The 17,500-nt window shown below is 37.7% G+C and overlaps 1 long non-coding RNA gene across 1 annotated transcript in view; it reads left to right on the plus strand.

Moving 5' to 3' along the window:
- The first annotated feature begins 6,293 nt into the window (after positions 1-6,293).
- LOC135225493 (uncharacterized) overlaps positions 6,294-17,500 on the plus strand; it is a 52,469-nt gene continuing 41,262 nt past the window's right edge. Inside the window, exon 1 of the long non-coding RNA XR_010317001.1 lies at positions 6,294-6,449. This is a non-coding gene — a long non-coding RNA (uncharacterized LOC135225493). The remainder of the gene's footprint in view (positions 6,450-17,500) is intronic.

The following is a 17,500-nucleotide window of genomic DNA, read 5'->3' on the forward strand; positions in this document are numbered from 1 at the left end:
ATATACTTAAAAAATAATGACTTACATGCTATAAAAGATACTTTAATTCTTAAATTATAAACAAAAATTGATAATGAAATCACATCGGCCTAAAATCTTTTTTTTTTTTCCGCCCCATAAACACTTAAAAACGGCATTTAAATTCCCGCTATCAAGAGCCCCGTCACAATGAACCCCAGGCGCTATTTCAATGCCCTAATGGGGTTCAGAAGATCAGGTGTCCGCTGATTCAAGCGAATGAATGGGGGTTGGGGGAAGGGGGAGGTGGGGGGGGGGGTGTTTAAACCATTCTCCCGCCTGGGAAGAATTTAAAGGTATTCATTCAAACTGAACCGAGCCGTTTGATTCAAAGGGGTTTAAATGGTGAAGCTGGGTGCGGTGTTGCCATTTGGCATCAAGTGATGATATTTTACTAAATTGGACTTTTAGGTATTTTCTGAATTATTTTTAATGAGATTTTATTTGTATTGATAGCAGGGACTGGACTAATAGTGCACGCAATGATTACGTTGCAAACTTGTCAGGTAAACAAATATAAGTGCAAATGCTGTATTGATTACGCTCTCAACAACCCACACTCACATATGTGTGTGTGTGTGTGTGTGAGCGTCTGTGTGTGTGCTTATGTACATGCGTTGTGTGATATAGGTGTACAGTGTGATGTACCATTTAACATGGACGCTGAAGTAATCACACATCTCAAAGATAATACTTAAATTTAATTAAACATCATATTTAAAATGATTAACATTTCATGCTTCCGCTTATGAGAAGGAAACACTATACTGGCGTTCAAGTATGCTACTTTCGTCCTTGTGGTACCTGGAGGTTAGTGTTCAGAATTCCAGACCCGGTAGCGAGAACTGGAAAAGTATTTCACGTGTACGCATTGTCGCTTACTCGGGGAGTAAGCCCACCAACTACTTTGTTGTTGTTGTTGTTGTTGGGGGTGTAGGAAAGCTTAAAAGGCTCTGGAAAAGGTATTTCATGTTGAGTTAGGGATACAGGAATTTTAGAGTAGAATATTTATGATTTATTTATTAGAGTAAAAATTAAAAAAGATAAATAATGCGCATGTTAAACAGTGCAGAGCAAATATTTCTAATAAAATATGGCATATTTATTTTAGCTTTCGTTGGTGAACCAACGCGCTACTTGACCATACATTGTAGCACGCGGCCGAGTAAGCTGGAGGTCAGATCACGCCTTGTTTTCATAGTATGCGTTGTATAGTTCTGTATAAGCGGAAGTGAGACAAAGATTGTGCTTCTAGCGTTCTATCTGGCTGAAGGCTAATTAATTTGGCTGCAATAATACTCTCTCAAAACGAGCTGGATAAAAGTGATTATACCTCAAAAATAATAATAATAATAATAATAATAATAATAATAATAATAATAATAATAATATTTCCAATAAAATATGGCATATTTATTTTAGCTTTCGTTGGTGAACCAACGCACTACTTGACCATACATTGTAGCACGCGGCCGAGTAAGCTGGAGGTCAGATCACGCCTTGTTATCATAGTATGCGTTGTATAGTTTTGTATAAGCGGAAGTGAGACATAGGTTGTGCTTCTAGCGTTCTATCTGGCTGAAGGCTAATTAATTTGGCTGCAATAATACTCTCTCAAAACGAGCTGGATAAAAAGAGTGATTAAACCTCAAAAATAATAATAATAATAATAATAATAATAATAATAATAATAATAATAATAATAATAATAATAATAATAATAATAATAACCAATAAAATATGGCATATTTATTTTAGCTTTCGTTGGTGAACCAACGCGCTACTTGACCATACATTGTAGCACGCGGCCGAGTAAGCTGGAGGTCAGATCACGCCTTGTTTTTCAAAGTATGCGTTGTATAGTTCTGTTGAATCAAACTCTTCGTAGTAGCCATGATTCCCATGACAAAATACTACAGAAGATGGATGCCGGGTACCAACTCAAGAAAAGAGGCAACAGAATCAACCATCTGATGTTCATGGACGACATCAAGCTGTATGGTAAGACATCAAGGAAATAGATACCCTAATCCAGACTGTAAGGATTGTATCTGGGGACATCAGGATGGAGTTTGGAATAGAAAAATGCGCCTTAGTCAACATACAAAAAAAACAAAGTAACCAGATGGGAGCAACATAAAACACATAGATGAGACAGGATACAAATACCTGGGAATAATGGAAGGAGGGGATATAAAACACCAAGAGATGAAGGACACGATCAGGAAAGAATATATGCAGAGACTCAAGGCGATACTCAAGTCAAAACTCAACGCCGGAAATATGATAAAAGCCATAAACACATGGGCAGTGCCAGTAATCAGATACAGCGAAGGAATAGTGGAATGGACGGATGCAGAACTCCGCAGCATAGATCAGAAAACCAGGAAACATATGACAATACACAAAGCACTACACCCAAGAGCAAATACGGACAGACTATACATAACACGAAAGGAAGGAGGGAGAGGACTACTAAGTATAGAGGACTGCGTCAACATCGAGAACAGAGCACGGGGGCAATATCTGAAAACCAGTGAAGACGAGTGGCTCAAGAGTGCATTGGAAGAAGGACTAATAAAAGTAGACGAAGACCCAGAAATATACAGAGACAGGAGAATGACATACAGAACAGAGGACTGGCACAACAAACCAATGCACGGACAATACCTGAGACAGACTAAAGAACTAGCCAGCGATGACACATTGCAATGGCTACAGAGGGGAGAGCTAAAGAAGGAAACTGAAGGAATGATAACAGCGGCACAAGATCAGTCCCTAAGAACCAGATATGTTCAAAGAACGATAGACGGAAATAACATCTCTCCCATATGTAGGAAGTGCAATACGAAAAATGAAACCATAAACCACATAGCAAGCGAATGCCCGGCACTTGCACAGAACCAGTACAAAAAGAGACATGATTCAGTGGCAAAAGCCCTCCACTGGAGCCTGTGCAAGAAACATCAGCTACCTTTCAGTAATAAATGGTACGAGCACCAACCTGAGGGAGTGATAGAAAACAATCAGGCAAAGATCCTCTGGGACTATGGTATCAGAACGGATAGGGTGATACGTGCAAATAGACCAGACGTGACGTTGATTGACAAAGTCAAGAAGATAGTATCACACATTGATGTCGCAATACCATGGGACACCAGAGTTGAAGAGAAAGAGAGGGAAAAAATGGATAAGTATCAAGATCTCAAAATAGAATTAAATAAGATATGGGATATGCCAGTGGAAATCGTACCCATAATCATAGGAGCACTAGGCACGATCCCAAGATCCCTGAAAAGGAATCTAGAAAAACTAGAGGCTGAAGTAGCTCCAGGACTCATGCAGAAGAGTGTGATCCTAGAAACGGCGCACATAGTAAGAAAAGTGATGGACTCCTAAGGAGGCAGGTTGCAACCCGAAACCCCACACTATAAATACCACCCAGTCGAATTGGAGGACTGTGATAGAGCAAAAAAAAAAAAAAGAAAATAATAATAATAATAATAAGCCGGATTGGTGACGTTAGAGTAAGATCAGAAGTAAATCACAATGAATACAATTAAGTACAGTATGATGATATCGTACAGACGTGCTAAGAAATTCACGAAGAGGCCACTTAGCGCCTTGTTGGCGTGATCGTTATGGTCTTGGCCTGCCACCTCGGTTGCCGCGAGTTCGATTCTCGGGCATTCCATTGAGGAGTTAGAGATGAGTATTTCTGGTGATAGAAGTTCACTGTCGACGTGGTTTGGAAGTCACGTAAAGCTGTTGGTCCTGTTGCTGAATAACCACTGGTTCCATGCAACGTCAGAACACCATACAAACAAACAATGAAGGGGGCCATAACAGTCATAAACAATTTGCGCAGTCCACCGAGGAGTATGGCGCTAGAGAAATGTATCTGGACCACAAATAACGAATGATATTCTTAGGCTGAATCAATTTAGTTTAGTTTCAGATGAATGGCCTTTCCCTGGAATTTACGAGCCTTACCTTTAGAATGTCACGATTTATGTAGCAGTGCCGGTCTCTTAATGGCTCTTATTTATGGTGACACGTGGAATGGCGAATCTCGGTTTGACTTATTCATCGTTGATCAAGATAAATCACCTTAAACGCAGAGCCTTTCAAGCGCTAACAGTATTATATATACGGACTTCGAAGAGGTCAGCATCTTTGAGTCGATAAATTTATTTTTCGTCCTCCGTCGTTTAAGCTTAATTTAGGAGGAACGTGTTCGCTTTTCCTTATCGAATTCAGAGTCAGGACATGAAGTGGCAGATTTAAGGGGGTGCCCAGCTTGTCACGTGACTCCCCCCCCCCCCCCCCCCCCCCAACCCCCCCCCCCCCCCCCCCCCACCCCCCCCCCCCCCCCCGACCCAAATTGATACGAATAACAGAACATAGTGTTTATACCATGAGGAACATGTTCGCTTTTCTTTCCAGAATTCAGTCAGGACATGAGGTGGAAGATTTAAGTAGGCGCCCACCCCCAAATTGATACGAATAACAGAACATTGTTATCTCACAATGAAACAATATTAGTAGCATGGATTTTCAGACTTTAGGCAGTTTGTACATATCGAAATTCGAGGAAAGCCTTTATGGCGTGAGATTCATGCCAGTTGAAAGTAAATAATAAAAAGAAAATGCCCAAAAGCCGATCTCTGTAGCCAGGTGTTACATATTATTTAATGACTTTGCCCGCCATTCTGTAGAGCCACAGACACAGTGGTAGTGGCAGTTTTTACCTGTATTTAATATCGGTATCCGTCCAGTTGAAGGATGTGTAGCCATTAACTGGTGTGACCAGTTGTGTTACACGATGATACGGAGTATCAAAACAGTGCCTTGGCCTGTCACCTTGGTGGCCGCGAATTCGATTCTCGGGTGTTCCGTTGAGGAGTTCGAGATGTGTATTTCTGGTGATAAAAGTTCACTCTCGACGTGGTTCGGAAGTTACGTAAACCCGTTGGTCCCGTTGCTGAATAACCACTGGTTCCATGCAATGTAAAAACACCATACAAAAAACAAAACAGTGAGGCAGTTGTTTCATCCGTTTTAATAGGATATTGACAGAATCTTTGTGTCATACAACGCCTGCCGTTTACCAAACCTAATGGCATTTACAGAAGGCAATGAATCACTTGATTTGGGTATAACTGGTTAAGTCACAGTGATATATAAAGCCATTTTTAGGGTGTAAGATTTCCATGAACTAGGTTTGAACTCTTAGATATTAATTCAGACTTTTCAAAGTATAATCTAGGGACGTCCATATATACATAGGTTTAGTTTCAAACCGTTTATTGAATGAACTCTTCACACAAGTGAACTATCAAATAAATGAAACGAAGAGCAAATGGTAATGCCAGTTTCCATTTTCACATCAATTTAATTAAAAATAATTGTGGGTTGAAACAACAAACATTAGTTCGTAACTACTCAAGTATCCTTCGCCTTTAATTGCCGTTTCAGAAACACTGAAGCGAGAGGTAGGATCATTACAATAAATCTACATTAAAATCCTACAGTAAATTAAAATTAAAATCCTACAATAAATTGAAATTGAAACCCTACAATGAATTGAAATTGAAATCCTACAATAAATTGAAATTAGAAAGTCTGTCAATAACAATGGCCTGTAGCTTTCACCGTGGATCCAATTTCATTTTATTTCACGGATAAAATTACAAAGCCTCAGATAGAGATTCCAAAACGAGTGCTTTCAAACTAGAGGTCAGATAGCAAGCAATGTTAGGTTGAATTACCATTGGGATGAATTTCCGCTTGTACTACAGGTATACAAAAGCAATCCCGAGTTCAAAATGATGATGAGGAATATCTCTGCCAAATTTTATTCACTAACGCATTTTATAACATAGCAGAATTGCATTCTGTAGACTACTTCCCGTGTTCTGAGTTTTGGGAAAATCAACGAATAACCTAGCCATTGGTTGGCATCCATATTCAGTTAGTATATATATATATATATATATATATATATATATATATATATATATATTATATATATATATATATGTGTGTGTGTGTGTGTGTGTGTGTGTGTGTGTGTGTGTGTGTATTATGAATAGATATCCTAGAATGAGGGGGTACGAAAGTTCCTCTAGTAATATGCGTTTCTTGGAAATGTAGGCCTACGTGTAAAGTATTTATATCATTTGTATTCTTTCTTTTAGGGGGACGGTTTCCTTCACACACCGAAAAGTTAAAAGATCATTGACACCACGATCCTTGATAGTGACGTCATTGAGCGATGGTGTTTCATAGTGTGGTTAGGTGGTTTGGTGGCGAATTTGGGCTGTTATGGTTGATACCTTTTTACGGCGAGAAGGAAATGAGGCTTCTCTGGTGAAACTTAAGACTGAATTTTATTGGTATAAAGAACTACACTACAGGCAGAGTCGTGGGTGAGTTTCTTGAGCTCTTCAAAGATAAGTTTCATTACTGTGATCCTTAATGTTTCTATAACTTTTTGATAATAGTTAAGTTTATTTCCCCTGAACGTACTGGGTCTTGGCGCCGGTCACTTTTAGATTTATCAGTGCTTTGTAAATGGATTATTTGTGTTCTTTGTTAATAGATTTTTTATGCTTTAAAAAAAGTTAGTTTTTGTTTTCCAGATTTTTCTCCTTACAGGAGATAAGGTACAAGCATCGTGCTTAATGCCTATTCATGTATAAGTTACCTGCCTCCTGATATTTTAAGTTTTAATCACTATTTAGTAAAGCTTAATCTTATACATCATATAGCATTGCTTTTGTTAGTCTGTTTTTCATTTAAAATATCTTGTACGACATAGGTCATTTACTTCCCTTTAACGTTACAAATCTGATATTTTAAAAGATGATAATAAGATCTCATACATAAAGGTTAATACTTAATTTCTAATGAGCCTGTTGAAATCTTTCGTGACTTTTTAAGTTTTTGTTAAAAATGTTTACGTAACCTAAGTTAAAAAAAATAATTTTTTAAAGCTTTTTGTCTACCTTGAATTTTGCAAAGATATGCGTTGTTCCAGTGGAATTTTTACTAAAGCTAAACCATTTACGGCCCAGGAAATAATTTTGAAAATTTCTTTCAGATTTTTGTAAAATTTAAAACACTTGTCTTGACTCTGACTACGATTGTGACAGGAAAAAATAAATGCTGAAGCAAAATTCTTAAGCCAGGTAACTTCGTCTCAAGCTGCGAAAAATGGATTTTCCTTTCACAAGTTTGTCTTCGTACAAACCAGGTAAGGAGTGCTATGTAGTGAATCCATGTGAACCAATATTTTTTTGTCCTCCACCCCCCGCCCCTGTAGGGGTGGAGGCCCCTCCCTTGCCCTGCCCCATGGGTCTTATGACCTATAGGCAGGTGCATGGGAGGTTCGGGGTAGGGCTGGTCAAATAATAATAGTGTTAACTTTAAGGTGGTAATTTTCACGAGTTTAATAGGTTTCTAAGTTAACGTACCTTGAGTAAGAATTCATTTTGAAAATTTAAAATACTTTAGCCGTTTTTGATAATTCTTGTAACACATTAGATTTGTTTGACAAAATTTACCTTTGCGGTATTTTTTCTAATTTTCAGCAATGATTTAGTTATACATTTAACTTTAAAGGCCTTTAACGTTTGATGAGCTTGGCATATGCGTTGCTTTAGATATTAATGTTCATATTTTAATTTTTTTCATTTAGATTGAAATTTAAAATTTGATGTTTTAACACTAGTTAAAATTAGCAGAACTAAATTTAATATAAAACTTATAAAGATAAGTTTTATCAATGCCAATACAATGAGGTGACCTGTGTTTTTCGTAGTACAGACCTATGATTACTAATAATATAGTTTTGTTACTTTATTTCAATGTAAAAATTGTTACTTTATTTCAATGTAAAAACTCTTACTTTATTTCAATGTAAAATCTGTTACTTTATTTCAATGTTAAAATTGTTACTTTATTTCAATGTTAAAATTATTTAGTCCAAGAAATTAGTACCAGAATGTTATACTTTGACTTAACATGGTTTATTTGACCCAATAAAACTTGGACCTTGAGCATTTAAACGGTAGTTCTTTAGGTGATTTCACTTGTTAGCCCTTTTGGGTACATCTGGTTCTTCGGGTTTCCATCTCGTGGTTTTCTTCCCGATCTGGTTAAAGGCTTGATTCGTAACTAGTCCGAAAAGACTAGTTACGAATCTATTGTGAGGATTGCAGCTGAAGATGCCTTTGAGTGGTTTGTTTTTATTGGAGAATATTTGATCTATTGTGAGGGCTGAGAGTAGTTTCTGTATTGAAGGTACTTTTAGCCTTGAGGGTTGCAGTTGAAGAGGCTTAGTTTCTGTATTGGAGGAAATTTGAGGGTTGCAGCTGAAGGTGCTTATAAGTGGTTTGTTTGCATAGGAGAAAATTAGATCTATTGTGAGGTAGAAGTTGAAGAGACTAGAGTAGGTTGTCTGTATTGGAGGAAGTTGGATCTTTTGTGAGGGTTGTAGTTGAAGTGGTTTATAATTAGGTTTGTCTGTATTGGAGAAATTTGGATAGTTGTGAGGGTTACAGTTAATGGGGCTTGTAAGTAGTTTTCTGTATTGGAGGAAACTGGATCTGTTGAGAGGGTTGCAGTGAAGAGGGTCATAAGTAGTTTGTATTGGAGCATATTGGATCTGGTTAGGGGGTTGCAGTGGAGGCTTATAAGTATTTGTCTGTATTTGAGTAAATTGGATCAATTGTGAAGGTTGAAGTTAATGAGACTTGTAAGAAATTTCTGTACTGGAGAAAATTGGATCTATTGTGAGGGTTGCTGTTGAAGTATTTAGTAGTTTTGTACGAGAAAATTTGATCCATTGTGAGGGTTACAGCTAAAGTTTTGTATTGGAGGAAATTTGACCAGTGAAGATTGCAATGGAAGATGATTTAGTGGTTTGTCTGTTGAAAAAAAATTCTATGTTTGTAAATGCTTCATTTTAGTTGAAACCTAATTTTATTGACTTTGTAAGAATCATAGAATTGAGTTTTTCTATTTTCTGCCGCAGATCTTTTGATTTATAGGATGATTCATGGAACGGTGATATTCAGTACAAAGCAAGGAACACTTCTGTTATTGAAGAACTGAGTGGACGTTGCTTTTGCTCCACAATATTTTTTGAATGAGGTGAGAATGGAGCCTGGCGTTGCTGATGTCTTCCACTTTATTACAAATGATAATCCTGTGTTGATGGCTCGAAATTAATACTTCAATAATTAGTACTAAATGAGGCACAAGAGTTATGACAAATTACCTTAATGATAACAATTGTTAGCTTTCTCGCCTTGGATTCAAAAGTAAAATATTTAAAGGGTATTTTATGCTAATTGCCTGGATCAGGTAGAAAGGTGATCGTATCTCAGATCCCCAAGGTTTACCATTTTGTGTTAAGTGACATTTTTTACTTTTTGAAACCAGCACTCAAACTGTATGTGCTGTTTCTTCGTCTTATCATTTTACTTTATTTAGTCATACTTTGTTCAAGCCTAAAGATGCGAGACATTAGGATTGATATGATTTAGATATTTGTTTCTAGGTATTGTCTTGAAAAATTTGGTGAAGTACTGAAAATAACGTTTTAACTATTGACTGTTACTTATTCCTGATTACTAACGAATATTGAAAACTGAATATTTGGCTTTTAATAGCTGTTCAGCAGTTAGTGGCACCAAAAACACTAATTTTTAGTTCAGCATATAAATGAAGGCCTATATTTTATTTTAAAGAACATGGTCTGATGAGAGAAATTTTTTAGAGGAGAGAAGACAGCAAAGAAAAACCTAATTTAAGAGGTTAAAAGCAATTGATATTAAGAGCTAAAGAGTGGTTTGTGTTAAAAGCAATTGCTCATTTAAGCTCTTTTAAGAGCTAAAAAGCGTTCTATGAAATTAACGCTGTACTGAATGTGGCTTCTGTCTGTATATGTTATTCACGTGATGTACCAGTGAACTAATCCTTAAAATAGATCATGTGCCAAAAGTTCATTCTTTCATTTTGATGGTAACTGAAAATGGAAGTAATCGTTTGGTATAGTTACTCTTAAGATAGTTCACTCTTGACGTGGTTAGGAAGTCACGTAAAGCCGTTGGTCCCGTTGCTGAATAACTAATGTTCCATGCAAGGTAAAACCACCATGCAAACAAACTGAAGATAGTTGACTGGGCACCCAGTTTACGTGGCAAACTTCACATAAACCCAGTGCTCAGAAAAATAAATAGGGTCCCTAACTTAACGGAAGTTATTAGTTGATTGTTAACTAGTGGAACAATACAGATTTTTAATAAGTCCCATCAATTACCGTAGTGCTAATGAGAGCAATTATGATGTCCAGTTAAAGCTTAGGCTATATGAAGGTTGATGACCAGTTCCTATATTGAAGGAACTAAATACAGGGTGTTAAAACTTCTTTATCAACCTAACCCTAAATGGCATCACCTATATGGCTGGGGGGTGCTTCACCTGCCATGGCCGCCAACTTGTACCTGCCCTAGGGCTTCATAGCTTCCAAAATCAGTTTGGTATGTTTCATATGCTTAAATGACTATAGTTGGACATAAGACTGAGAATATAAATTTTTAATGTATATGGTGTAATAAAATGGTTTATTTCATTCTACGTTCAGAATATGAAACTCGAACTGAATCTTCCTTTAGTGAATGCCGGCACTGCACGACAGGCAAACACTGTTCCCATAACCCGTTCCACTATACTGACCAACAGAGTATGGAGCCAGAAAGATGAGATTGTCTGGTAACACTGCTTCAGAAAGGAGATAATATAAACGGCTGGAAGTGCCCGACGGGCATGCCCGCTAGTGCGGACAGACCTTAAGAGGAGTGGTTCCACCGAATTGTCTTGGATTATGAAAGTAAACAAAGGTAATGCTAAAGTTTTTTTCAAATGTTGCGCAATTTTACCTGGTTAGAGTTATCAAATCGAAAAATAAGGTAGCCAAAATAGTTTACAATGGATAGTATAATAAAATAAGATGGCCGAAATAGATGATGATTTATTACTAAAGTTGTTAGTTACTTATTGAATCTGCCACTTTTTCAGAGTTCTGCATCATTTCTTGCACTGACTGGGTAGGTACGTCAAGAAGAGGTCGGCAAGTCTCCCAAGACGCTCACGAGTCCAGAGAAAACAAAATTTATTTTCCCGTTCGGTGACATTTCTCTTCTTCCAGTTCGTTGCTGGATATTGCAAATGCGAAGTTCTCAAGCGTGTTTGCCAACAAAATCCTGAAGTTTAAGGAGTCTGGTGACAGCAGCAGCGAGTCCTGGAAGCCGTTGCAGTTTCTTTAAATTCTGTGCCTGGAAAAAAAAAATTCTAGAAAAAAATGATTAATTTTGCGTCGTATATGAACTTCAATCATCGGAAATGAAGGTGCAAAAAAGGGATTATCATATTCGTGCACACGGTCGCAAATTCCCGAGTACGTAGTATACTACTAATGCACCAGTCTTATTTGTTTTTTTTTTTTTTTTTTGGGGGGGGGGGTGGCGGGTTGCCGTGCCCCTAGGTTAAGATAGGTTGGGTTAGAATTTGGGTAAGGATATGTAAACTTGTGAGTGTGAAACATGAGGAGATTATTTTCAAGAAGGTTCTATGGTTAGTTTTTAAGATATGTCTTTCCGCTTTTTCGAGAATGGGTCGCTACTTGGTTACAGTTAGGGAGTATGCCACCTGGCCCCCATCCTTCAGTATGGTACTGTTTAAGATATTTCTCTTATTTTAGATGCGTTGTCTTGTCTTCCCTGAGGGGGGAACCGTCCTCTGGAAGCTCTTGTTCCTACTTTATCTGTAGATTCTCTCTCTGACTTGCAGGTGGTCACTGATCCCCACTATCCGTGTACGAAGTCCAATTCGTGTTAGCTACGTGTGAGGAAAATCATAGTGTCATTGTTTAATGCAAGTAGGATTCATAGGATTTTCTATATACGCACAATAATCTTCAAAACCAATGAAAAATAGACAATATTACAGCCAGTCCAAAACTAAAATTAAAACGGATAGCCAAAAGTGCATTGTTGATCATAGCCCAAATGACGCTCAAATCAAGATGAATTGCAACGGAACAGAAACGTACCTGATCAGCATCTGTTGAGGAATAGAACACTCAGAACCACTTATAAAAACTGGATGATTGTCATTATAATCAACATAAGATAATGCCCCATAGTCAAGAATATCATTAGGCCTAAATACAAATGTATACTTTTGTAAAAATCCTTGCAAAGTTGGTACAAATGTCTGCAAATACAGACATTAAATCATACCAGATGGAGCACTTCAGGTCTCCATGCTAAATAAATATTGGAGGATAAGTAGCAATGGAAGAGAGAGAGCGCGCCTCCGTGGCGTGATCGGTATGGTCCTGGGCTGCCACCTCGATGGCCGCGAGTATTTCTGGTGATAGTTCACTCTATGTGGTCACGTAAAGTAGTTGGTCCCATTGCTGAATAACCACTGGTGCCATGGAACGTCAAAACGCCATCCAAACAAACAAACTCATAAGATGGGTGTCTTCATCGCAGTCTTTCCATACTGACTTCATTGCCGCTAAAAATTTTTTAGCTGTTCCCGCCAGTCCACAAAAGCCATCAGCGTAAGAGCCTCTTATTCAATTTCGACAACAGGTGCGAAGAGAAAGACTTTAGGTGCGTTCACATGGTCGAACAACGTCCGACGGACAAACATTGTTACCGATTAACAATTGCTTACCAGAGTTTGCCTTGTGAGCAGAGTAAGAACAGTGATATACAACTTCAAGTGGTACCACAGTTTGTTGCCAGATCTACTTCCCTCGTTTCAACGGTTTTGACGTCATCCTGCTTCCCCTTTGATATGGCAATAATGTTTGTCCGTCGGGCATTGTTCGACCGTGTGAACACACCTTTAGGCTTGTCCACACGGTCGAGCTTTGGTCGACGAACCCTGTCCGATGTGACGTCAGAAGTGGAGAAACTGTGAGAAAAGTCAGAACTTTGCCGCGGTTTCTCCGCTTCCGACGTCACACTGAACAAAGTTCGTCGAGTAAAGCTAGACTGTGTGGACGGGGCCTTAAGTTAAGAATGACCGCGATCCTGAGATGGTTTAAGGAGGCGTCTTTGTTGTGGTCAGGCTTGTGTTATACGACAAGACGCCTTTTCTTATTCGACTTAACGACTGACTATTAAAGAGAAGGGAGCAGGAAGTTTATAGTTTCTTAGAGACATATATATACATATACATATATATGTATATGTATATACATATATATACACACATACATATATAGATATATATACATATGATAATACAAATATACATACATATATTCAGATATAGATATAGATATATAGATTATATAGATATATATATATAACTATATATATATATATATGTATATATATATATATATATATAGATATATATATATTGTATATATATATATGTATATATAATATATATGATATATATGATATATATATATATAGTATATGTATGTATATGTGTATATATGTGTATGTGTATATACATGTATATATTGTATATATATGTATATATATGTATGTATGTGTGTGTGTTTTTTTCTAGTGCTAAATTGTTTCTTAACGAATCCAGAAAGCTCTTGTCGTTATTGCCAAGAAATGTTGATTTCGTAACTTTCCTATGGCATTTATGCGATTAAAATATCGACTTCTCGATACCTGTCATTTCTTTCAGCGAGGCGGAGCAGCGAATCATTTGATTTTTTAATTGGATGTTGTGGTTCCTGATTCACCTTCAACGATTTTATCCGGATGTCTAATGAGGTCTGTGAAGCCTCATCTTCGCGAGGAAATTCTTTTGCATTCTTCTAATGAGGGACCAGTAAATGAGAAAAGTAATTTCTTGTCAGAGACGATGTCTTTGACATATCTTGGTACTCCAGTGGAGCCAATAAATCACTCTCTTTTTTTTTTAAAATGAATTTACGCTTATATTACTAGAAGACCATCGATTCATTATTTCAGTAGCAAAAAATCTCCGTAGGGGGTAGCGCATGAGGTCCACTATAGGCAATACTTAAGGTTCTTTGTAGCTTGCCCTCGGCCCCTAGCTGCAACCACTTTAGTTCCTTTTACTGTACCTCCTTTCATACTCTTTCTTCCATCTTACTTTCCACCCTCTCCTAACACTTGATTCATAGTGCAACTACTTTGAGGTCTTCCTCTTATTACACCTTTCAAACCTTTTACTGTCAATTTCCATTTCAGCACTGAATGACCTCATAGGTCAAAGTGCTTGGCCTTTGGCCTAAATTCTATATTCAACTCAACTCTTACTTACTTTACTTTATCTTTGCGCCACTGGCCAGTGACGTAAGGCTGATACAGTTCCTCTCCATCTGTCTCTATCCCGAGCCATTTCCTTCGCTTCCTCTGCGTTCTGGATTTCATCTTCAAGATCTCTGGCATTTATGTCTATCCACCTCGTTCTTGGTCTACCAAGCGGTCTTCTTCCTCAATTCAACTCAGTAGTGAAAAATCCAAATCAATCATCTGTTTAAGGCCCGTCCACGTCCACACGGTCAAGCTTTGCCCTACGGACTCTGTTCGATGTGACGTCAGATTTGGAGAAACAGCCGATAAGGTTCTGACGTTGCCCGCTTGTGACGTCACGTCGAGCAAAGCTCAATCGTGTGGACTTATACAAAGAAATGGATACAATTTTTTGCAGTGCTGTAGCCTACTTATAACACTTTTTGTATTGTTAAAAACACTGATCTGTTTACATACGCCTTAACTCTGGGTTCAGTTTAGAGAATAGAATTCCTTCCAGAAAATTAGAATTAAAAAAATAGAAGGACCTATTCATTCATTTTCGTTACAAGTACACGAGTATGCTATGGTAGATTCACATCAACCGTGCATCTGATGTCTAGGCCAGTTCCATACGACACTCTTGATTGGCTGTTGGTAAGTCAAACAGAGAGCTGGAAACACTCAATCTCTCTCGAGAGTTCACGTAGGCAGGATGTATGTTAAACCTCTCTTGAGGGATACTTTTGAAAGGCGTATCTCTAAAGAGAGGTGGAACATATATCCTGCCTATGTGAACACTCTTGAGAGACTGAGAGTTGCCAGCCCTGTGACTGACTTATCAATAGCCAATCAAGGGCGTCGTATGGGACTGGCCTAGACATCAGATGCACGGTTGATGTGAATCTACTATCGTAACGAGAGTAGTCACGGTTGCTCTGTGTCTTGATTTTTCGTCGATTTTCTTGGTAATTCATTTGTGTATTAAGTTCACGTGTTGCGTACTCACTAATGTTTAAATTGAGGAATTTGTGACTGCTTTGTTAAAGCATTATTTGTTTGTATAAGTTCCTCGTTGGGCGAGTGGATTTCGCACTCGGCTACCAATCTAGTGGTCCGAAGTTCGATTCTCGACTCGGCCAATGCGGAACCACAGAAATTTATTTCTGGTGACAGAAATTCATTTCTCGATATAATGTAGTTCGGATCCCACAATAAGATGTGGGTCCCGTTGCTAGGTAACCAATTGGTTCCTAGCCACGTAAAAATATCTAATCCTTCGGGCCAGCCCTAGGAGAGCTGTTAATCAGCTCACTGGTCTGGTAAAACTAAGACATACCTAACTTTTTTTACCTTGTTTAAAATTAATAAAATGAAAAAGTGAAAAACGAACTCGTAGCTGGAGGAAACGTTTAGATTCCTAGAAATACTAAGATCGCTCGAGAAGTCATCGTAGCAACAAAGCTTAATCACAATATGAGAATAGTATCATTATTCCTCTCTTGACAAAACGTCTGATGTCAAGAGATGCTAATAACTTCCACTTGTAAATTAATTCCGTGAAGGAATCTTCTTATGCTAATGAGATGTTTCGCTTCTAATTCGTTTGAGAGAGAGAGAGAGAGAGATTCCCGAAATAAGAAAAATATCTCTTGAACCTCATGATGCGGTCTTGAGGATTCCATACAGATGCGTCTGGCTTGGCTTCGTCTTATGTCTGAAAATACTGGAGGTCGATCCATTCTCGACTTCTGATTACTCTCGTTTGAATGTGGTAAGTGATATCTTGTTTTTATTGTTTTGCATTGAGTTGCTTGTCTAATTAGCATATTGGTATGTTGTAACCACCGTCTAGATGCAACACTTGAGATAGATTGTTTTTATGAGGTGTCGGTTAATGTAGGCGTTATTGTGAGGTGTCAGTTAACGTAGGTGATAGAACAGTATGAAAGTAAAAATTATGATACATGACACTTGGAGGGCAATGTAATGTACGCATAGTTGACAATAGCCATAACCAAACTAGAAGGAACATTGAACTGGCACCTTCTGAATTCCAACCCCAATCAAATAATCCTATTTTTCCTTTTAGAAGCGAGGTTATATATTGCTATTTGTCTTTTGTGCCTGCTTCCGATAAAACGTCCAAATGGAATTAATTCCTCGATGACTCTTATCCAGGGTTGGTGATTTTTTTTAAATAGAAAAAATAAATAAAATCAGTGATTTATTTGATATTTTGATTCATTTGATTTTTATTTTGATTTTTTTTTATTCGTTAGGTGTTTTTTCAATCCTTTCTTTCCCCCAAATTGATTTTATGACCGAATTACTATTGATTTATCATTTAGGTTTCCAGTCCTGGCCTAAAGTATGTACTCCCAATTTTTTTTATATAAAAATGAATAGATGCAGCACAGTTATAAACCATATTTTTCAATTTGTATGCTTTTAAATAATACAAAAGTAAGAAAAATTTAAAAATGCAAAAAATCATGATTTTTTTCATTAAAAAAACAATGATTTAATCATTGCCAACCCTTGAATCTTATCTGTAGGAAGATCAAGCTAAAGTGATTACATGTCGATCCAAGATCAAAGACTTGTCAAAAGGAATGAGCTTTTATCAACATTCCCCGAATTAATAAACTCCGATGGCTGCGTCAGGTTGCCATAGGATTTCATTGAAGTGGAGACGTGAAAAGCCATTTCAGATATCGTTTGAGAGTCGTTGCCTCACAATAAAAAAAAAAAAATCTTAGGCAAAAATAAAAAAAAATATTGGTACACGCATTTACTCGACCGTGGAGATTTTTTCTAAAGAGAGATGGTTTAATCGTTTTCCTAGCGTCTCAGTGGCGTGATCAGTATGGTCTTGGCCTGCCACCTCAGTGGCCGCGAGTTTGATTCTCGGGCATTCCACTGAGGGGTCAGAGATGTGTATTTCTGGTGATGGAAGTTCACTCTCGACGTGGTTCGGAAGTCACGTAAAGCCGTTGGTCCCATTCCTGAATAACCGCTGGTTCCATGCAACGTAAAAATAAAATAAAAAAAAGTAAAAACAATCTAACGTGATAACTTTCCGTTCAAAAATTAAACCTCAACACAAAGTTCTAAAACTTTTCCGGAACTTGGTAGAGCGTTTCTTCGGCCCTGATGGGGTG

This window comes from Macrobrachium nipponense, chromosome 13, assembly GCF_015104395.2.
Source record: "Macrobrachium nipponense isolate FS-2020 chromosome 13, ASM1510439v2, whole genome shotgun sequence".
Taxonomy (NCBI): Eukaryota; Metazoa; Arthropoda; class Malacostraca; order Decapoda; family Palaemonidae; genus Macrobrachium; species Macrobrachium nipponense.